At 45.2% G+C, this 23,083-nt stretch overlaps 1 protein-coding gene across 1 annotated transcript in view; it reads right to left on the bottom strand.

Annotated features, from left to right (window-relative positions):
• Positions 1–23,083, bottom strand: part of CDH12 (cadherin 12) — a 309,761-nt gene that overhangs the window by 117,011 nt on the left and 169,667 nt on the right. The window lies entirely within an intron of this gene.

Below are 23,083 nucleotides of genomic sequence, written 5' to 3'. Positions count from 1 at the left end.
ATGTTAACAATATTTGAGAACACCTGAGGACCTGTAAGATCTGTTTGAGAGAAACATGTCTGTGCCGAGGAGAAGAAGGGAGCTGGCATCTACTCCCCCAGCATCCTCTGTGTCAAAAGTGTCAAAAACAGAAGATATAGGGGAATTATTTATGCTGATAAAGACTTTATCTTTGCAATTTATGGAACAAGTCAAAAGGTTCAATTTAATCCAAAATTCCATCACCGCCCTGCAAGGAACTGTAGATTTAATTAATGCATCACAGCAAAGAATGGCGACAAAAATTAATGAGCCTGAAGACTGAGTGGCAGAAAATGAAACTACGACTCAAATTTGTTTTAAAAATATCTATGATAGGATCCCTCAACTGGAGGCCTTCATGAAAAGATCCAATGTACGTATTATTGGGATTAAAAATCTGCCTAATGATGTAAAATTGCCTATTTTTGTGGAAAAACTTTTGCACTCCCTATTCCATCTGATTATTTAATTGATATTGAACAGGCATTTTGTGTGCCAAATGCTAAAGGGACTGATTGATCATAGCTCAATTTGCAAAAGTCTCCACAAAGAATTATATCCTGCATTTGGCAAGGGAGGCTGGAAGCCTTTCCTGGAAACAAGATAACATTATGTTATTTCCAGATTACATCAAAGAGGTGGAGAATAAAAGAAGGCAATTTATCAAAGCAAGGAATATGGCAAAACAAATGAACTTACAATATTACTTAAAATATCGTGCTACAGTTTGTATTGTGTCTGAAGGTCAGATGAAGAAGTTTCTAAATCATGAAATGGCAGAGGCATGGCTTAACGTAAAAATGTGTGAGAATTCTGTTACAACTCCATGAACTGAAATCTTTAAACAAGCTTTGTTAACTGTTCATGTTTAGTCTACATGTTATGATCCAGGCTAATTCAGAAGATAAATGATTATATTTATATTGGTTTACTCTCTTTCATCTTTTATTTTTTCTTGCTTTTCTTAATATTTTTTTATTTTAAAATAGATAATATATCTAGTATAAAATATATTACTGATGGTTGAAGGTTTATATTAAGTTTTTTATATATATATATATATATATATATAGGCTTTCGGGAATGAATTGTTGACCTGTTGCTTTGATATAAGATTGATGATATGATATAGAAATGTAAGGTTGTTTATTAAACTGTAAGATTGTTAAGCTTATAGATATAGTTTTTAAAATAGAATGGCATCGGAGGCTGGGGGGTGTTGGAGTTTTAACTCAATTCTTTAAGGGGGAGGGAGAGGGGGAGGGAAGGGGAGGGAATTTTTTTTTTCGCTTCCTTTCCTCCACCCTTTCCCCTTTTTTCTTTTCTCTTTTTTCTTCTGTCTTTGTTATTATGGCGTCCTCATCAGAATATTGTACTGTTGGGAAATGGAAGTATTGATTGGGTTGTTGGTAATTTTGGTATTGTTTATTTCATTTATAAAAATAAAATAAATAAAAATACATTAAAAAAAACAACATGTGCACATGCCCTGTTCACAATTCCAAATGTGATCACCAGCCCACTGGAAATCTTTGTAAATTGCTGAACATGTGCATATGGTCAACTTGTCCAACTTTCCCTGTTTTATTTGCACAGATTTGCTAATTTGCACACATTTTGCCTATAGACTGAATTAACCCCCCTTTAGTCTATGGAGGCTTTATGTGCAAATTTGGGGGAACATTGTGCAAATTTTACATTTAACCATGTGACACCAGTAATTGCATTTTGTGTTACATTTGATTGTATGTGTTCTAATGTATGTATCAGCGTTTGTGTGTCCATAGTTTATGTTAGATTTTAGGTGAATGGGTTCCTGCAGTATGAATGTTGATGTCTTCTAGCAAGGCCATGAGCTATGGAGTACTAGGGGTTTCAGAAACCATGCCGTAAGTACTTCTGAAAATTGGGTGAAGAGGCCCTCACAGTCTGAGATCAGCAAGTGTCATGTCAGCATTTACAGCATCCTGTAGAACAACAGCTTGAAATAGCCCTCGCAACACAGTGTGGAATAACAGGTAGGCCTGTGGGCAGCTCAACCTGGAGCACTGCACCCTCAGCAATAACAACATCTTTTGACTTGTTAGTCAGAGGTCAAATGTCTGTGAGAGGCTGCAGTGACTGTGGATTGATAGATGTCAGTCAACAGCCAAACTGGTAATGCCAGGACAGTCAATGGCCATGTGGCTACTGTAGACTGATGGATATAAAAGTGGTCTTAAGCTCAGCTAGGGATGGTGCAGGCTCCTGATTTCATCGAAGAATCTGGCCCAACCCCCCCTGCCCGTACCCCCAAGCCCTGCTTGCCAAACCCATCCCCGCTTGCCCCCTGCCTGTGCTCAACGAGCAGCCCACACTCACCCCGGTGGCCTTGTCGAGTGCCACGGCCACCATTTTTTGAAAAATAAAATGGTGATCACAAAAATGTGCATATTTGCATATGTGCAAAAATGTGCATTTTGCGAGAATGCACATTTCCGCGCATGCACAAATATGCACATTTTCAAAATATGCATTTTTGCGCATATGAAAATATATGCACTGTTGTGATTGCCATTTTATTTTATTTTATTTAAAAAAATGGCAACTGCGGAGCTCAACAAGCCCATGGGGGTGAGTGTGGGCTGCTTGCCGAGCGTGAGAGGGGCTTGAGCATGGTCCAGGGTCCAGCGAGTGGGGGCAGGGGCTGGGCGGGCACCTGGAGAACCTGGACAGGAGTGAGTTTGCCCATCCCTAAGCTCAGCCCAATTCAGAATTCTTGTAACATCAGGAAGGTGCACACCTTGAGACCCCATAATCTCCAGAGCAAAGTCTCACTGAGTGGGGTTTGTCTCCCATTGTAGTGACTGGTGAGTATGATCAGATAGGGACCAAATCCTATTAATAGGATATCTGATATCTGTAATTTGAAGTTCAAATTCTCTATATGCAATTGGTGTAATCAATATTGGTGTATATCAATATCAATGTCACATTGGAAGAGCTCTTGTGTGCAGCTTGATTAATCCAACTCTTTTTCAATCCCAGGTCTGACTGAGACTGGTCACCCCAGATCAGACAGATTTGGGTCACAATCACTGCTTGATTTGTGCAATCTTCCCATTTTTACAGAGCAAGCAACGATTGCAAATGCCAGTAGTAATCAGGCATGAGATGAGTGGTGAGCTAATGTTTGGAGGATTCTGACAACCTTGAACGTTGCTTCTTCACCCATCCCTAGCCTAGAGAGGGGCACTATGACTATATCCTCATTTTTCAGACCCCATGATTATTCTTCAGGAACACGTCTCTCTTTCTGTCAGATTCCAGATAGTTGCAAATGTGAAGTCAAGTGGGCCTTAGGAAGCATTACTAGCAACAAAGCTAGTGGAGATGACAGTATTCCAGCTGAGCTATTTAAAATCCTAAAAGATGATGCTGTTAAAGTGCTGCATTCAATATGCCAACAAATTTGGAACACTCAACAATGGCCGCAAGACTGGAAAAGGTCAGTTTACATTCCAATTCCAAAGAAGGGCAACGCCAAAGAGTGTTCAAACTACTGCACAACTGCGCTCATTTCACATGCCAGCAAGGTGATGCTCAAAATCCTACAAGCTAGGCTTCAGCAGTATGCGAACCGAGAGCTACTGGAAGTACAAGCTGGGTTTTGAAGAGGCAGAGGAACTAGAGATCAAATCGCCAACATTCGCTGCATCATGGAGAAAGCAAGAGAATTCCAGAAAAACGTCTATTTCTGCTTCATTGACTACGCTAAAGCCTTAGATTGTGTGGATCACAACAAACTGTGGCAAATTCTTAAAGTGATGGGAGTACCAGACCACCTTACCTGTCTCCTGAGAAACCTGTACGAGGGTCAAGAAGCAACAGTAAGAATCAGACATGGAACAACCGAGTGGTTCAAAATTGGGAAAGGAGTACGGCAAGGCTGCATATTGTCACCCTGCTTATTTAACTTATATGCAGAGTAAATCATGAGAAATGCTGGGTTGGATGAATCAGAGGTCGGAATTAAGATTGCCGGGAGAATTATCAACAACCTCTGATATGCAGACGATACCACCCTAATGGCAGAAAGTGAAGAGGATCGAAAGAGCCTCTTGTTGAGGGTGAAAGAGGAGAGTGCAAAAGCTGGTTTGAAACTCAATGTTAAAAAAACTACGATCATGGCATCTGGCCCTATCACTTCCTGGCATATAGAAGGGGAAGAAATGGAAGCAGTGACAGATTTTACTTTCTTGGGCTCCAAGATCACCGCAGATGGTGACTGTAGCCATGAAATTAAAAGATGCTTGCTCCTTGGGAGGAAAGCTATGGCCAACCTAGACAGCTTAGTAAGAAGCAGAGACATCACCTTGCCGACAAAGGTCCGTCTAATCAAAGCTATGGTTTTCCCAGTAGTAATGTATGGCTGTGAGAGCTGGACTATAAGAAAGGCTGAGCGCCGAAGAATTGATGCTTTCGAACTGCGGTGCTGGAGAAGACTCTTACGAGTCCCCTGGACTGCAAGGAGGTCAAATCAGTCCATCCTAAAGGAAATCAACCCTGAGTGCTCATTGGAAGGACAGATACTGAAGCTGAAGCTGAAATATTTTGGCCACCTAATGCAAAGAGAAAACTCTCTGGAAAAGACCCTGATGCTGGGAAAGACTGAGGGCAAAAGGGGAAGGGGACGGCAGAGGATGAGATGGCTAGATAGCATCACCGATGCAATATATATGAACTTGAGCACACTACAGGAGAGAGCGCAGGACAGGAAGGCCTGGCGTGCTATGGTCCATGGGGTCACGAAGAGTCGGACACGACTGAACAACAACAACAACCAAGCATGTATGCCAAAGGCATATCCCTTTGATTTTGAAAAAGTGATTGTTTGCCCTGTGTTGAAAACACTAGCGTAGTTATTATGAGGCACATAAAAAAGAAAAATTGAGTCGTGAATATATTAAACCTTGCTTAGAACCCTGGGCCTTCCCAGTGAAATACTTCTGTCCCACTCCAATGAAATGGTGCCCACACCAGATATACATATCTGGAAAAAAAAAAATTTGCCTTGGCATATTCTAACAGATGTTGGTTCTGTTCACTACATTAATGGAGGCCTATGTGCAGCTGTAATGACCTCCAATTCTTCTGCCAGAAAATATATACAGCCATCCAGCCTTTATCATTCATTGTGCTTATAGCAAGGAGAGAGACTGCTGCCTTGATGCAACTAATCTGGCAAGCCCCTCTCACAACCCCAAGCAAAAGGATGCCCAGGAGATCTATGCATGTACTCCCCATTTGCACTGGAAGGGGCAGCTGCCATCTCTAAAGGAGCTTCTTGTGTGCTGCTTGAGATATAGGCAGAATTAATTCCTTAGCATATTTGCATATAGTGCTGCCTCAAATTCACATTTCAGTTTGATAGGGATGCACCACAGCTACTTCAACCAGTGGGAGGGGGGAGGAGAACCCAAGCTGCCTGGGGTGGGTCAAACCTTGCAGCAAGAATGGGCTTTTGTTAACATAGACACAGACCTGACCATTCTGGTGAAGAATATTTCCCAAGTGAGTACAGCAGCATAGATATATTTATGTACTGTATCGAAAAATATCATCAGGTACTTTTAAATCTGGTCAGAATCTTCCTAATCATCCTCTGTGCATGAGCAACTGGCTGTCATTCCAACGCAGAAGTACCTAATTGAACAATGCGTTTTCCTGTGTCAGTGTCCAAAGGCTTGCTCGAATTTTTATTATGTAACAGATCTCAGTCTTTGGTAAAACAACAACAACAACAACAACAACAACAACAACAATAATAATAATAATAATAATAATAAATAAAATCAATGAGAATAATTGCCATGTCTACAAGAGCTCATGAGCAATATTTCCTTCCTTCTCTCACCTTCTATTAAAAGACTCAGTAAAAGTGAAAAACAGACCCTTCAAAAGCAGGTGTTCATGTGCTGAGCCATAAGCACTTAACCAGAACAAATAACTGTGCAAAGTTAACTCCCAAGAAAAAAAAAAAATAAGAAAGAAAAAAGAACACTTCAAGCTTCATTATTTACCTCCACCTTGCCAAAGCACTTAGGAAATCTATATCGTGGCTTCATCCATATAACTTGCCACTTCTAGACCAGCAAAATCTGAACCTTGACATTTTACAGTGAACAGACTCATAGATAATGGGGGGAATGATAGAAGTTGAATGTTTGTGGAGGGGGGTGGAGCAAGAAAATTAGGCTGTAATCCAAATGTATATGTAATTGTAATTAGGGACGGTCAAATCAATGTTCTCATTTTTCCACCAAGCTCATTTTGCTCCAGTTTCACATTAGTTTATTTTCCCTCCACACAAAAAATCCTGTTTGTGTCTATTATTTTTAAAATGCACATTGTTGGTGCACATTTTTCAAATGTATACATTTTTGTACACTTCCACCCATTGACTAAAGTATGTTTGCACACATCTTACAAATGTACAGAAAGTGTCACAAACTCTGAAATGTATGGATTTCCAACTGCAAATTGCATTTGGGTCCCTGTTAGGGATGGCGGAGAATTCCGCCACGGATTTCAGTGAGGCCGAATGCACTGGCATTCAGCCCCCTGAAATCCATGGCGGAACGGCCTTCCACCCCCCGCCACCCCATGGAATCCCCCCGGAATAAAACTAGGGATGTACGGAAGGTACTTACCTTTCGCGAATTATGTTTATGTTTTGGGGGGGGAGGCGTTCTGTCCCTTCCCCCAGAATCCTCACCAGGGGGGGAGGTGCTCCGTTCCTCCCCCCCCCCCGGAATCCTGGCCAGCCGGCTGTGCTCCGCAGCAATTCTGCGGAGCCACCGGCCGGCTCCGCCAGCAGCCGGACATCCAGCCGCTGGCTAGCAGGGACGCAAATGGCGGCGGCTGTAGCCACCGCCGTTTGCGTCCCTGCAGTCAGCTGTGATAGGCTATGTAAATGTTTACGTAGCCTATCATGGCTGACTTAAAAACAAAACAAAACAACGCGCGTCCGCAAATGGTGGTGGCCACGGCCGCCGCCATTTGCATTCCTTATTTTGGCATGTCTTAGTCTATGTAAACATTTATGTAGACTAAGATGGCAAAAATAAGGGGAACGCAAATAGCTTTTTTTGTTTGTTTGTTTTTAAACTGGAAATGGTGGCGGTGGCAGCCGGTGGCCGCCACCGCCGCCACCGAACTGCTGCTGGAGCCACCGCTGGAGCCGCCGCCACCAGGAAGATCCGCCCAAGGTAAGTCTCGTCCTGGGGGGGGCGGGCCGTTCCGCCACCGATTTCGGGTGGCCGAATGCACTGGCATTCGGCCTTCCCGAGATCCGTGGCGGAACTTTCATACATCCCTAATTATAAAACTTACCTGGGGCTCTGGCTGTGGCGGTGGCTGGTCTTTTGTGCCAGCTGCCACGATAGGCTACGTAAGTGTTTACGTAGCCTATCATGGCAAAGAGCAGGGATGCAAACGGCGGCTACTATGCTGTTTGTGCCGTTGCTCTCTCCGTGATAGGCTACGTAAATATTTATGTAGCCTATCACGCTAAAGGCAGCCACGCAAATGGCGGCCACTATGCCATTTGTGTAGCTGCCTTTACCGTGTTAGGCTACGTAAGCATTTACGTAGCCTATCACGGAAAGAGCAATGGCGCAAATGGTGTAGCGGCAACCATTTGTGCCCCTGCTCTTTGCCGTGATAGGCTACATAAATACTTACGTAGCCTATCACAGCAGCGTGGCAGGACACAAATGGCGGCCGCTACAGCGGCCGCCATTTGCTTCCACAGCAGCCGGCCGTGGCCGGAACTCTGGCTGCAGATGTCCCTGGCTGGTGGCTCTGTGGAGCCACTGCAGAGCAGAGCCGTCCCAGGGAGGATTCTGGGGGAGGGATGGAGCGCCTCCCCCCCACCGCGAATCCAAGCTGTGAAAAGGTAAGTGACTTTCATACATCCCTAATCCCTGTTCACTTCTGGGAGCTGTGAATTGGGTAATCTTGCATAACAATGTGAACCCAACAAATTTCTCAGCCATCCCTATATGAGATTCCTCACAAGAAATCTTCCCTTTGCCCCATCCACCACTGGAATGAGGCCCCCGAGAGCTTCTCCAAACCTGAATTTAGCCCTTGGACTGAACGAGCTTCTGAACCCCTGCTTTAGACTTTGTGAACCACAATGCAGCACCCTTTTGCATATGTGGTTCCTCATCCATCTAGTGATACACCCAAAGATGCCTGTTTTGACCTATTATGCTGCTAGCTGTATCTTGGTGATTCTTAATCTTTATCAAAGCACTGGGGCAAACATTTCTAAGGCCATGATTCTACAAAGGTAGATGAGGAATCAGAGGCTGGAAATGAAGGGAAACCATGCCCCAAGAATACTATGCATGTGGCACCCTTCACCAAATTCTGAAGTGTCTATGACCCTGTGTCAAAGTATTTATAACAAGGCCACTTTCTGCCCAGGAAAGATGGAGCTCTTACTCAAAACAGTGCTGAAGATATTACATTCAATCCATCCTAGCATTCTTCCCTCTAACCCCAAAGTACAAGAAGTTTAGCTGAGTCTGTTGGTATCCAGCTGGATGTTTCAAGTCTACAGAACTCTTTCACTCATTTCTCCATGAAACCACTGTCTTTCACAAAGTTGACAAGCAGTAAGGAAAACAAGGTCCAAACAAGCAGAAAGGGGGAGATGGTGATGGGCAGTCAGCCAGAAGAAACAAGGGGGTCATGGATATGCAGAGTGGGGAAACTGGTGGGCGAGGAGGTGAAAAGATCAAGGCAGTCTATTACAGACAGACAGTGGCACAAGATGGGCTTGAAGAGATGAGAAACAAGTGTGAGAAGGTCATCAGACACCAGTTATCTATAACGTAACATCCTATGTATAACATCTGTATGTAGAATCTCCATACAGGCAATAACAGAACAACCAGTGAGACCATACAGTCAGACCATACTGTATGTAGAATCTCCATACAGGCAATAACAGAACAACCAGTGAGACAGTTGGGATGGGAGAATCAGTGAGGCTTGAGCTTATTGAGGTTGTCCGCATTCCATCTTGAACCTTGATCCACCCCGTTTCCATTCCTGAATGTGAGCCTTTTGTTGCTGTTGTTCAAACTGGAAATATACACCTTTAAGTGCACATTTTTAAAGTGTGCACCCAAATGCATATCTTCCCCGATTGACAAAAGCATGAAAATGCTTCTTCCCCCTCCACCCCACCCAACAAATGCACATTTTTTCAGATGCACACATTTTGTGAACATGATGGCAAGCTTGGGAATATGAAAGTGTGTTTGCATTCGGGGGATGCAAACGGGGAAAATTCAGATGTTAAACGAACTGAAAGGAAATTCTCATACATCCCTACTAAACCCATAAGGGGGTGGTGGTGGCATGAAGTCTAAATGGTTTTTTTCTTCTAATCCTAGTGTAAACTGACAATTAAAACAAAGAGAATGAAGTTGAGTTGAGGCACAGCCAAGATGAATGATCATCCTGGGAAAACAGCAGCTCTTGATTTTCTTCTGCCAAAACTCATCTACTGGCAGGGAAATTAATCTGCCTCAAAAAGGGGAGGGGGAGATCTTTTTATGCTATATGCTTCTTTTTCCATGTTCCAAATATCCTTAGGCATGTTCCCCATTTTGCTTATGCATTATCACGCCTAGGTTTTATTATGCTTAGGCCTTTATGTGTTCTGTATTGCTCAATCAGAATTGTCATCAAAATGTGGTCCACTGGAGAAGGAAATGGCAACCCACTCCAGTATTCTTGCCAAGAAAACCCCATGGAACGTATCACAAGGCTAAAAGAGATGACGCCGGAAGATGAGCCCCTCAGGTCAGAAGGTGTCCAATATGCTACTGGGGAAGAGCAGAGGAAATTTCCAAGTAGCGCCAGAAAGAGTGAAGCGGCTGGGCCAAAGCCGAAAGGACACTGAGCTGTGGATGTGTCTGGTGGTGAAAAGAAAATCCGATGCTGTAAAGAACAATATTGTTTAGGAACCCGGAATGTCAGATCAATGAATCAAGGTAAGCTGGAGGTGGTCAAACATGAGATGGCAAGATTGAACATCGACATCTTGGGAATCAGCGAACTCAAATGGACAGGCATGGGTGAATTTAATTCAGGTGACCATCATATCTACTATTGTGGGCAAGAATCCCTTAGAAGAAATGGAGTAGCACTCATAGTCAACAAAAGGGTGGGAAAAGCAGTACTGGGGTACAATCTTAAAAATGATAGAATGATCTCAGTACGAATCCAAGGCAAACCATTCAACATCACAGTAATTCAAGTCTATGCCCCAACCACTGAGGCCGAAGAAGCTGAGGTTGATCGGTTCTATGAAGACCTACAACACCTTCTAGAACTAACACCAAAAAAAGATGTCCTCTTCATCATAGGGGATTGGAATGCTAAAGTAGGAAGTCAAGAAATCACCGGGATAACAGGCAAGCATGGCCTTGGTGTACAAAATGAAGCAGGACAAAAGCTAATAGAGTTTTGCCAAGAGAACACGCTGATCATAGCAAACACTCTTTTCCAACAACACAAGAGGCGACTCTACACATGGACATCACCAGATGGTCAATATCGAAATCAGATTGATTATGTCCTTTGCAACCAAAGATGGAGAAGATCCATACAGTCAGTAAAAACAAGACCTGGAGCTGACTGTGGCTCAGATCATGAGCTGCTTCTTGCAAAATTTCAGCTTAAATTGAAGAACGTCGGGAAAACCACTAAACTGTTCAGGTATGACCTAAATCATATCCCTGATGAATATACAGTGGAGGTGAGGAATAGATTTCAGGGATTAGACCTGATAGACAGAGTGCCTGAGGAACTATGGACGGAGGTCCGTAACATTGTTCAGGAGGCAGCAACGAAATCCATCCCAAAGAAGAAGAAATGCAAGAAAGCAAAGTGGCTCTCTGATGAGGCTTTACAAGTAGCTCACGAAAGAAGGGAAGTGAAAAGCAAGGGAGAAAGGGGAAGATATACCCAACTGAATGCAGAGTTCCAGAGAATAGCAAGGCGAGACAAGAAGGCCTTCTTAAATGAACAATGCAAAGAAATCGAGGAAAACAACAGAATGGGAAAGACTAGAGATCTCTTCAAGAAAATTGGAGATCTCAAGGGAACGTTTTGTGCAAAGACGGGCATGATAAAGGACAAAGAAGGCAGGGACCTCACAGAAGCAGATGAGATTAAGAAGAGGTGGCAAGAATACACAGAAGAACTATACAGGAAAGATCTGAATGTCCCTGATAGCCATGATAGTGCGGTCACTGAACTTGAGCCGGACCTCCTAGAGAGTGAAGTCAAGTGGGCCTTAGGAAGCATTAGTAACAACAAAGCTAGCGGAGATGACAGTATTCCAGCCGAGCTATTTAAAATCCTAAAAGATGATGCTGTTAAAGTGCTGCATTCAATATGCCAACAAATCTGGAACACTCAACAGTGGCCACAAGACTGGAAAAGGTCAGTTTACATTCCAATTCCAAAGAAGGGCAACGCCAAAGAGTGTTCAAACTACCGCACAATTGCGCTCGTTTCACATGCCAGCAAGGTGATGCTCAAAATCCTACAAGCTAGGCTTCAGCAGTATGCGAACCGAGAACTACCGGAAGTACAAGCTGGGTTTCGAAGAGGCAGAGGAACTAGAGATCAAATCGCCAACATTCGCTGCATCATGGAGAAAGCAAGAGAATTCCAGAAAAACGTCTATTTCTGCTTCATTGACTACGCTAAAGCCTTTGATTGTGTGGATCACAACAAACTGTGGCAAATTCTTAAAGTGATGGGAGTACCAGACCACCTTACCTGTCTCCTGAGAAACCTGTACGAGGGTCAAGAAGCAACAGTCAGAACCAGACATGGAACAACCGATTGGTTCAAAATTGGGAAAGGAGTACGACAAGGCTGCATATTGTCACCCTGCTTATTTAACTTATATGCAGAGTACATCATGAGAAATGCCGGGTTGGATGAATCACAGGTCGGAATTAAGATTGCTGGGAGAATTATCAACAACCTCCGATATGCAGACGATACCACCCTAATGGCAGAAAGCGAAGAGGATCTCAAGAGCCTCTTGTTGAGGGTGAAAGAGGAGAGTGCAAAAGCTGGTTTGAAACTCAACATTAAAAAAACGAAGATCATGGCATCTGGCCCCATCACTTCCTGGCATATAGAAGGGGAAGAAATGGAAGCAGTGACAGATTTTACTTTCTTGGGCTCCAAGATCACCGCAGACGGTGACTGTAGCCATGAAATTAAAAGATGCTTGCTCCTTGGGAGGAAAGCTATGGCCAACCTAGACAGCATAGTAAGAAGCAGAGACATCACCTTGCCGACAAAGGTCTGTCTAATCAAAGCTATGGTTTTCCCAGTAGTAATGTATGGCTGTGAGAGCTGGACTATAAGGAAGACTGAGCGCCGAAGAATTGATGCTTTCGAACTGTGGTGCTGGAGAAGACTCTTACGAGTCCCCTGGACTGCAAGGAGGTCAAATCAGTCCATCCTAAAGGAAATCAACCCTGAGTGCTCATTGGAAGGACAGATAATGAAGCTGAAGCTCCAATATTTTGGCCACCTAATGCGAAGAGAAAACTCCCTGGAAAAGGCCCTGATGCTGGGAAAGACTGAAGGCCAAAGGAGAAGGGGATGGCAGAGGATGAGATGGCTAGATAGCATCACGGATGCAATGAATATGAACTTGAGCACGCTCCGGGAGAGAGCGCAGGACAGGAAGGCCTGGCGTGCTATGGTCCATGGGGTCACGAAGAGTCGGACACGACTGAACGACTGAACAACAACAACAGAGAATATATATTAGTCTGAGAAATGCAAATGCTCACCTTAATCCATTTCAATGCTGTTATATGATCTGTAATGCTAATATGATCCTTTGCCAGTTGTGTCAGGAACAGGGGGGGGGAAGTAATCCCCCCCACCCCTTCCCTGGCACTGAAGCTGCTTAAAAGAGGAAAGAATTTTGGCCTGTTCTATGGTGAAGGGGAGAAGCCCCTATTATTGAAAGGATGAGATCTAGCAGGGCCTGGGGTAACAGAAGGAGGAAGCCCCTACACCTTATCCCTATCTATGCAAGGAGGCTTGGATAAGGCCCTCTATTCTGAGACCAGAGTATTAAATTGGAGCAACAACCAGGTAACCACCTACAATAAAGTTCTGACTGTTTTCCCAGTTCCCCAGGGGTTGGTCCAGAAGAAGGGATGCTGGAACTGTCCTCAGAACATTCAGGAACTATATAGATCTTCTATCATTATGATTACCAATACAAGGCCAAACCTGTTGTTTTCTCTGAACACCAAGCACCAGCAAAATGGAAATAAATCCTGAAGAATAGCATTAGGCCATAGAAGTGTACATGGGTTTTGCAGTGTAGTTTGGTGGACTAATGAGCTGCTTGCTTTCCATTTCCCCACCAAGAAATTCAGGGGCTTGGCCAGCTGGAAAGGATCCTGGAACTGTTCTATAAAGACCTGGACAACTCTCTGTCTCCCAACTCCATGGTTCAGAGTCTAAAACCAGGAAGATAACAGACAGGGACTAGACTTGTGCATGTGGCATAATTGGCAGAGACAGAGAGTCTTTACTAGGATGAGTAAGATTTTTGTTTCAGTTCAGTTTTGAAGAATTTACTAAATTTTAAAAAGTTTGTCATATTCAAGAGAAAAACAAAAACTTGAGATTTGTTTATTTATTAAGTCAAATGTGGGAGGAAGTGACAGATTTGCTCCGAAGTTTTGTCTGGTCCTAGTCTTTACCCTAGGAAGGTGCAGTTTTCTGGCACTATTTCCCTACAGTCCCTCATGCATTTCTTCAACATGCAGGAGGGGGGGAAGTGTCAACCAAGAGTAAATTCTGTTTTTCCTTTCTGTTAGCTACTAAGGAAACTCATGTTTGAGATGGCTACCAACCGACATGGTATTCAGAGGCAGTGAATAACTATTCCTGGGTTTGTTTTCAAACTTAAACTTAGATGAGAGGGGGGAAAAGAAGGGAACCCTGAGGATCTGCACTAGTATGTGCAAGTAGAACACTGTGGGATTACTAAACTGAAAGTGAAATAGACCCTGTTTACCTTTTAATCAAACCTAGCAGGAGATGCCAAACAAGTTCAGTGACAAAGAAGAAAATGGTACAAAACAGAGAACCTACTTAGGGTTTGGGGGAGGATAAAATTGGAGAGAAGGATAATATATGCTATCCTGAGCTTCTTAGGGTGCAAACCTATGCCTGCCTTGCTGGCTGGGGAATGCTGGGAGTTGTAGGACTTTTCTCCATCTAAACATACATAGGATTCTGCTGTTAATGGGATATAAAAGGAATGAATGTAATGAATAAACAAGCAAGGAACAAGTGAGAATGGACCAGCCTTATGAGTCCACTCCATTCTGTGCACCCCACCTCTCCCACCACCTGAAGAGTGTAACTCCTTAAAGGCCCAACCCCCTAGCCTAAAGGAGAGTGCTTCTCCTTTTGGTGAGATCCTCCCTGGAATGCTCCCTGCACTGTCAGGAAGGTGCAGTGGAGTGGGGAAGATAACTGACTCATCAGACTCAGGTTCCGCAGGCTCATGACCTCTAGCATCAAGTTCCATATCAGGAACCTGGACCAGTTCCTCAGCCCATGGTGCAGCAGCTCCAAGGACTCAGCTGGATCATCCTCCTCTGTCTCTGAGGTTTAAGACAGTGCCATGATGACAAAATGTACATTCACAAAGGAACAGGAAAGGACAGTGGTCAGTCATTTGCGGAGAGGTGCTGTAAGACAAATTGCTGGTAAAATTAGGAATGTGCAGATCAGCAAAACTCGAGCTTGCCAAAGTTCTCCAAATTCCATCTCAAAGCTCGTTCCAACCTGATTCTGTCTCAGATTGCGAGCTAAGTTTCTTTCTTTTCGCATGAAAATCCATGTGTAGTGTTGTGTGTATTTTTTTTCAAATGTGTGCGTCAATTCTGCACATCTTTGAAATGTACACTGTTCTCCCATTAATTAAAGCCTATTTGTGTAGATTTTTCAAAAGTACACAATTTCTATGTGCATTTTTCAGATAAATGCATCTGTTGAACACATTTGTTTCGGTCCATAAATCACACTGAAAGCTCAGAAATGTGTGGACTTTGACTGCATATTGCATCCAAGTCTGTATTTGGCTTGGAAGGTGCAAACTGGGTAAATCTGGATCAAAAATGAATGGAAACAAATTTATCATGCATTCCTAGGTAAAACTACTTGGGCCCCAGAAAGAGGATAACAGTTTCAACAGGGTGGTTGTAGTTTAAGGACCAAGTTCTCGTGAGTTGATTCTTCCCATGGCCAATGACCCTGATGTCTTTACAATGCAAATTTTTTTAAAAAAACCAAACCTATGGCCACCTGCTCCTGCTTCTGAGAGTCCTTTGAATGTAATTAATGAAGGTGGCATTGAGCACACAAGCAGAAAAAGCAGAAGAGGGGATCCTGGGGAAATCTTTGTTATCATCATTCATCTCATCCAGAAATATTGCATAATATGCAGCCTGGATTTTAACATTTCTATACTGCCAGCACATTCTAATTAAGGACAAACATTAAAAGCAGGTGATTTTTGTCCCCTGGAGTCTGGGAAGGGGTAACCATCCTCATCCTAATTTCAAAAATAAAGACACTGATTCATATTTGTGAAACAATATTTTGTTAAAATAGGGTATATTTGACAGAGGACATGACCTCCGGAGAGCCAGTGCTGACAGCGTTATGCTGTTTCCACCTCCAGTCATTGATTAGCCAGGAAACCAGGGTCTTTAATACTCCATCTGACATTCAAGGAGAGATTCACTGGGAAAAGAAATTCCATTTGCGGATAGGGGGCAGACAGGCAGTTCTTCCTGCATTGCATTGAAGGCACACAATTGGCAGCATTTAGTGTGGAACATTTTGGTTAAGTCATTGAATTATTAAATACAGAAGCAGGAATGACATTTCAGAATACAGGACGAGATATGCAATTAACCATCCGCCTGTCCCATGAGCATTTCTGCCTGTTTATGCATCATTTTCCCCCTGCTACTCATACATCCAGTGACCTCCAAACAACAGTCTGACATTAACGTCCAGTGCCCATCCTCCAATCCAACCACCTGCCAAAAGCATGCAGATGGGGAAAAAAGGGCAGGTTTCTCAGTGAACAACATCAATGTTCATTAAAAGTCCAGTTTATTCCAGCTTAAAATATAATTCTGCATGTTATCCTAGCAGCACAGCACATGCAGAAAAGACCCTGGCTAACATGAATGCATGTTGTATGGTTCAGAATATGGCCCAATGGCTACTGATTGGAAATCTGGCTAAAGACAAAATTATACCAGTATAATAGGGAAAGTAGCATACTACTATGCATTGAGTTTTCATAGGTGGGCTGCACACTGGAGTTATATTAAACACTTCGGTTGCAAATGCAATTGGTCTGACAAGCAGCATAAACAGCAGAGAAACACAAGATGAATCTCTTGGAAAAGTGGAAGTCTACTTCAAATTGCAGGTGGGGAATTACACACTGAAGCACTCCCTTGCATGAAACCACACAGCACGTAGAAAAGCTAGCATGTCAGATGGAGAGATTCTAGGACTAGGGATGTTGTGAGCATCCATGTAGGGGATGGAGTCTGAGTCTGATGGAGTCCACCTGCTCGGCCCCCAAAATGTGGCTCACCGAGCCCCACCTTCCAAGCTCCACAAGCCCCAGGACTTACCGATCCCACCCATGAGTGCCTGCAGCTGTCTGTCCTCTGTGCAAGTCACTATTATATGTAAATAATGGTGACTTACTATTTTCCATAAATTAAATCTTGCACACAATGGCTGGAACTTTCCAGCTGGCCATTGTGGGCAAGATTTAATTTACAAAAAATAATGAATTGCCATTTCTATGTATAATGGCTACTCACACAGATGGGCGGCTGTAGGTGCACGGCTCCATGGGGGGGATCCTTTCTTCCTTTCTCATCCCAGCTATTGTGAATGTGAAGGCAGCAGCTTGACGGGAGGAAGACAAGAAGGAAGCCCCTCTCATTGTCCTCCTCCTGTCAAGCCACTGCCCTGATGGTGGCTGGCCCAAGATGTGAGGGGGGGGAAAGGATCTATACTTTCTCCCACTCCCAACCCAGCTACCACAAAGGCAGCTCTCTCTTCCTCCTCTGGTCAAGGCACTGCCTTCACTTTAGCTGGGATGGGAGGAGGAGGAGAAAGCACCGATCCTTTCAGGCCACTGCTGTGCACAACAGTCAATATACAAAAATACGCAGCCCCTTTTTATGCAAGACGGGGCTCTATATTTTCCTGTATTTATTGTTGTGCACAATGGTGGCTGGAAAGGGCCATTTCCACAACATTAGATGCCTCTAATGTTGTGGAAATGGCCCTTTCCAGCCACTGTTGTGCACAGCAATAAATGTACTAAAAGATAGAGCCCCGTCTTGTGTAAAAGATGGCGGCTCGCATGGAGGAGCGGGCTGCTGCGGTGTGCTCCTGGACAGGTTCCCGAGCCCTCCAGAGGCTTGCACAGCCTGACTCGCATAGGCAAGTGGCGGCAGCGGCTGCTCAAGTGGACTCCAGGGTGTCCCTCCATCCCTATCTAGGACACCCTCTTTCCTAACAGGCTAGTTTTCTGTGTCCAGGGACAGGGCATGTTTAAATATATATTTAGGCCTCATTCAGGTGTTATAAAATCCTAAGCCTGGAAGGGATATGGGGGGACACACTCTGTCCAGACCATCCCCAACTCCTCTGTGGTGACAGGGAAGGCCTAATGAAAAACTGTACATGGTTACAGTGCTCCAGGTCATTAGGTGAACCCTGTGCAATCCTGATTGCACAGAGCACTGCAAACACTCCCAGCTGAACAGTCACAGCTTCCCTTAGGATTTCATAGGCTGCTCTATAGAGAACCATTTAAACATGTGCTCCTCTACTTTTTCATCTTCTGGAAGTGGTGCAATTCAGCTAGGGAGCTATTTATTTTATTTATTTATTATTTATTTATTTCATTTCTGTACCGCCCAATAGCCGAAGCTCTCTGGGCGGTTCACAAAAACTAAAACCAAACAACACACAATAAAACAATTTAAAATATATAGAACATTAAAACCACAATATAACAATACAACCACAATAAAACCTAGCAGCAGTACAGGAGTTTAAAATACAGATTTAAAACAGCAAAGATAAAAATTTAGAAAGCTAAAATGCCTGGGAAAATAAAAAGGTCTCCACCTGGCGCCGAAAGGAGTACAATGTAGGCGCCAGGCGAACCTCACTAGGGAGCTCATTCCAGAGCCAGGGTGCCACAACAGAAAAAGCCCTCCTCCTAGTAGCCACCCGCCTCACTTCCTTTGTCAGGGGCTCACGGAGAAGGGCCGCTGATGATGATCTTAAGGTCCGGGCAGGCACATATGGGAGGAGGCGATCCTTCAGGTAATCTGGCCCCAAGCCGTTAAGGGCTTTGAATGTTAACACCAGCACTTTGAATCGGGCCCGGAAATGGACTGGCAGCCAGTGCAGCTGGAAAAGTACTGGCGTAATATGAGCTCGCAGGCCAGTCCCTGTTAACAATCTTGCTGCCCTATTTTGGACCAGCTGAAGTTTCCGGACCGTTTTCAAAGGCAGCCCCACGTATAACGCATTGCAGTAATCCAGACGAGAAGTTATCAGAGCATGGATAACTGTAGCTAGGCTATCTCTGTCCAGATAAGGGCGTAGTTGGTATACCAGCCTAAGCTGATAAAAAGTGCTCCGTGCCACTGAGTTCACCTGTGCCTCAAGTGACAGTTCTGGATCCAAGAGCACCCCCAAACTACGAACCTGATCCTTTAGGGGGAGTGCAACCCCCTCCAGAACAGGTTGAATATCACCTAGCCGGGCAGACGAACCACCCACTAACAGTACCTCCGTCTTGTCTGGATTGAGTTTCAGTTTATTAGCCCTCATCCAGTCCATTACCGTGCCCAGGCACTGGTTCAGAACAGCCACTGCCTCACCTGGTTTTGATGAGAAAGAGAGGTAGAGCTGGGTGTCATCCGCATATTGATGGCACCTCAGCCCACACCTCCGGATAACCTCCCCCAGCGGTTTCATGTAGATGTTAAACAGCATGGGGGATAAAATAGAGCCCTGTGGAACCCCATGGCACAATTGCCATGGCACAGAGCAATAATCCCCCAGCACCACCTTCTGGAATCGGCCATCCAAGTAGGAGCGGAACCACTGTAGTGCAGTGCCTCCAACTCCCAACCCAGACAACCTATCCAGAAGGATACCATGGTCGATGGTATCGAAAGCCACTGAGAGGTCCAGGAGAATCAACAGGGTTGCACTCCCCCTGTCCCTCTCCCAGCAGAGGTCATCCCACAGGGCAACCAAGGCAGTTTCCGTTCCAAAACCAGGCCTGAAGCCCGATTGAAATGGATCTAGATAATCCGTTTCATTCAAGAGTGCCTGGAGCTGTCCTACAACCACACGCTCAAGCACCTTGCCCAGGAAGGGCTATGAGAGATTTGTTTCAGTTCGCTTTAGCATTGATCCAGTTAACACCTCCCAGACTTGAATGTGGACTCAAATGCAATCTGCGTCTCCCATTTCCGAGCTTGAGGTACGACTCGGAGACCAAAGAGAAGTGCATTCGAAAATGCATACTTTGAAAAAATACCCGTGAAAAATTATGTCCTTTTTGAAAATGTGCATAAACACACTTTAATCAATGAGAGAAAAAAATGTGTATTTTTGGAAAAACCCACACAATGGATGCATAAGTTTGGAAAATTATTCACCCAAATTAGGTGAATATTTCCACCAAAATTAGGGATGTCATGAGTTCCAGGCAGGGTCCGGGAGTCTGGCAGACTCCCCCACATCTGGCCCATGGACCCCTGCTTGCCAAGCTGTGGGGCACTGATGGACCAAGTTGCCAAGCGCCCTGGGGCTTGGGAAGCATCTAAGAGCGGCCCACCCTTGTGGTGAAGTGCCACAATTGTGTGCAAAATGGCAGCTCAACCTCTTCTGGGAAGAGCCCACCCAAGTCCCCATTATTGTGCACAATGGCCGCTCGAAGGCAGATTGCCCTGCAGCTTCATTGGGCGCTCATCCAGAAGCTTGTGCAGCACCACAAACAGGGGTGGGTGGAGGCTTGGTGAGTGCCCAACAAATCTGGGCATGGGTGAGTCCAATCATCCCTAACCAAAATATGCATGGACATTGTGCACAGAACAACAAAGGCTCATAATATGATGCAGACATGAGTCAGCACGAGCTTTGAAGTGGAATTCGGAGGACCTTGATGAGCTCAGGTTTTGCTGATTCACAAATCCCAACATTCAGCAAGGTAAGCATCTTGTGATTCTGAGGGCACTTTAACTCAGATTGAGGCTAGAATCATGGGATTCCTAGTCCTATATTTGCTACCTAACTTGTATTTATGGGTGGGGTAGGAGGAGTTCAGAGGGAAGAAAGAGCAATTAGGAGGACAGTACTTAGCTCTTCCCCACCAGAACTCTTACCAAGTATCAAAGTTTAAGGCTGCAACTTATTTACAATTATTATTATTATTATTATTATTATTATTATTATTATTTCTTATATTTATATCCCACCTTTCCTCCATCATGGAACTCAAGGTGGCTAAATGTAGTCCCCAGGTGGCCTCCCCTCCAAACACTGACCAGACCCAGACCTGCTTAGCTTCAGTGATGTGGCTGCCCCATGTGCCTTCAGACCATGCCCTGGGACCTATGATAAACAGCTGCTATCTGTTATTTGATCTAAAGTAGGGATGGCGGAGAATTTCTGAGAATTTCTCCACGAATCTCAGTGAGGCCGAATGCCAACGCATTCGGCCCCCCGAAATTGGCGGTGAAACTCTCCGCCACCCCCCCGCCACCCCACCGGGATGGGACTTACCTTTCACGAATGTCCCTCCCGGTGGCGGGTCCCGGCAGCGGTTCGTTGGGTCTTTGTCAGGGGCGACAGCCGGTCTTTCGACCGGCTGCCGCCGCCACCATTACAAGTGCAGTAAAAAAGAAAAACCGTGATAGGCTACGTAACGATTAACGTAGCCTATCACGGCTAGATCTCCAAAGTCAGCCGTGATAAGCTACGTTAATCATCACGTAGCCTATCACGGGTGACTTTGGAAAAAAAAAAAGTGCGTACGCTAATGGTGGCCCCCATAGGGAACCGCCATTCCCATTCCTTATTTGGTCGCTGTAGTCTACGTAAAGATTTACGTAGACTAAGGCGAAAATAAGGGCAACACTATTTGCGTTGCCCTTATTTTCGCCATAGACTACGTAAATCTTTACGTAGACTACAGGGACCAAATAAGGAACGTAAATGGCAGCTCCCTATGGGGGCCGCCATTTGCGTACGCGCTTTTTTTTCCCCCAAAGTCACCCGTGATAGGCTACGTGACGATTAACGTAGCCTATGACAGCTGACTTTTGAAATCTAGCTGTGATAGGCCACGTTAATCGTTACGTAGCCTATAACGAGGGTGGGGGTTTTTTGTGTTTTTTTTTCGCGGCCGGGTAGACAGGGCGCTTCTACCCGGCCTGAATTTCGCCGGCGAGGGATGGGGTGCCTCCCGCCCGGCCTGAATTTTGGCCAGGCGAGGCGAGGCGGGGCACCTCCCCCCCCTCGCATGAACTTCGGGGGGAGAAGCGAAGCGCCTCCCCCCCACCGCGAAGCAAGCTTCGAGGACAGGTAAGGGACTTTCGTCCATCCCTAATCTAAAGTGGCCGTCTATAGTAAGCAATAGGACCAAGTTAATACATTCAATTTGTAGCATAACAGTGGCTTAAAATCAGAATTGCATGGGTAGTTATTTGTGTGATATGACATTCACATGGTTGTGGCAATTTGGACCATTCCAACAACCACCTCCACCCCATGCTTTTCCTTGGAACATTCATGAGCCAGGTAAAAAATAGTACAAATACACCACAATCACTGCTGTGCTCCTTCTAGGGTTGGGCAGATCACTTACCCCATTCTGGAAGGGGGGTCCGCAGACAGGGGGAGGCGATCCATCCCTCCCCCCGGAATCCGTCCAGGCCGGCTCCACTCCGCTTGATCCTGCGGAGCCGTCCTCCTGTTCCGCATTGCTGGTGAATGTCGATACGGCCAGCAGCCATTGCCGTGCCGTATCGCTGTGCTAACTTTCCGGATGCAAATGGCATAGTGGGCTCCATTTGCAGCCGTAAAGCTCGTAGATTAGCCTAAATGCAGCCGTAAATGGCTGCATTTAGGCTAATCTACCAGCTTTATGGCCACAGATGGCACCCACTGTGCCATTTGCGTCTGGAGAGTTAGCACAGCGATACGGCATGGCAATGGCTGCCAGCCGTATCACCAGAGATGTGGAGCAGGCAGCCAGCTCTACAGGATCAATGCAGACACAGATCCGACCCGGATGGATTCTGGGAGGAGGCAGAGATGAGTGCTCTGTTCCGCCACGGGCCCCAATGGGGCTGGATTCTTGGAATCCGGCCTCACTGGGGTCCATGGCAGAATTCTCCCCCATCCCTAGCTCCTTCCCTGGATTTCCCATATGGAATAGTGCCTATATGGTAGGGATGTTGGAGAAATCTGCTGCAGATTCTTTTGAATCCAGTCTCAGGAATCCGCAGTGGATCGGCACCACTTACCTTCGCTCCAGGGGGATTGGAGGTAGAATGGCACTCAGCTGCTTCTTGCTGGCCAGAGCAGTTCGCCTCCTCCCTGCCAATCACCATTTCTTTTTTTAAAAAAAGAAATGGTGATTGGCAGGGAGAAGGTGAATGGCTCTGGCTGGCAGGTGGCAAGGTAAGTAGCCCCCAAGCCGGGCTCCTCCCCCCCAGAATCCTCATGGAGCGGAGCAGCTCCAGAGGATTCCGGGGGGGGGGAGGAATGGATCGCCTCCCCCTCCCCATGGATTTCCCAACAGAATGGATGGTGGGGAATCCGTACATCCCTACTGTATGGTTCTTTGGTGGAC

The sequence above is a fragment of the Heloderma suspectum genome, chromosome 4 (assembly GCF_057233095.1).
Source record: "Heloderma suspectum isolate Gila_16-S chromosome 4, 16-S_ref, whole genome shotgun sequence".
Classification (NCBI taxonomy): Eukaryota; Metazoa; Chordata; class Lepidosauria; order Squamata; family Helodermatidae; genus Heloderma; species Heloderma suspectum.
Note: the sequence above shows the minus strand (reverse complement) of the source record. Positions and strands in the feature narration are given on the sequence as shown.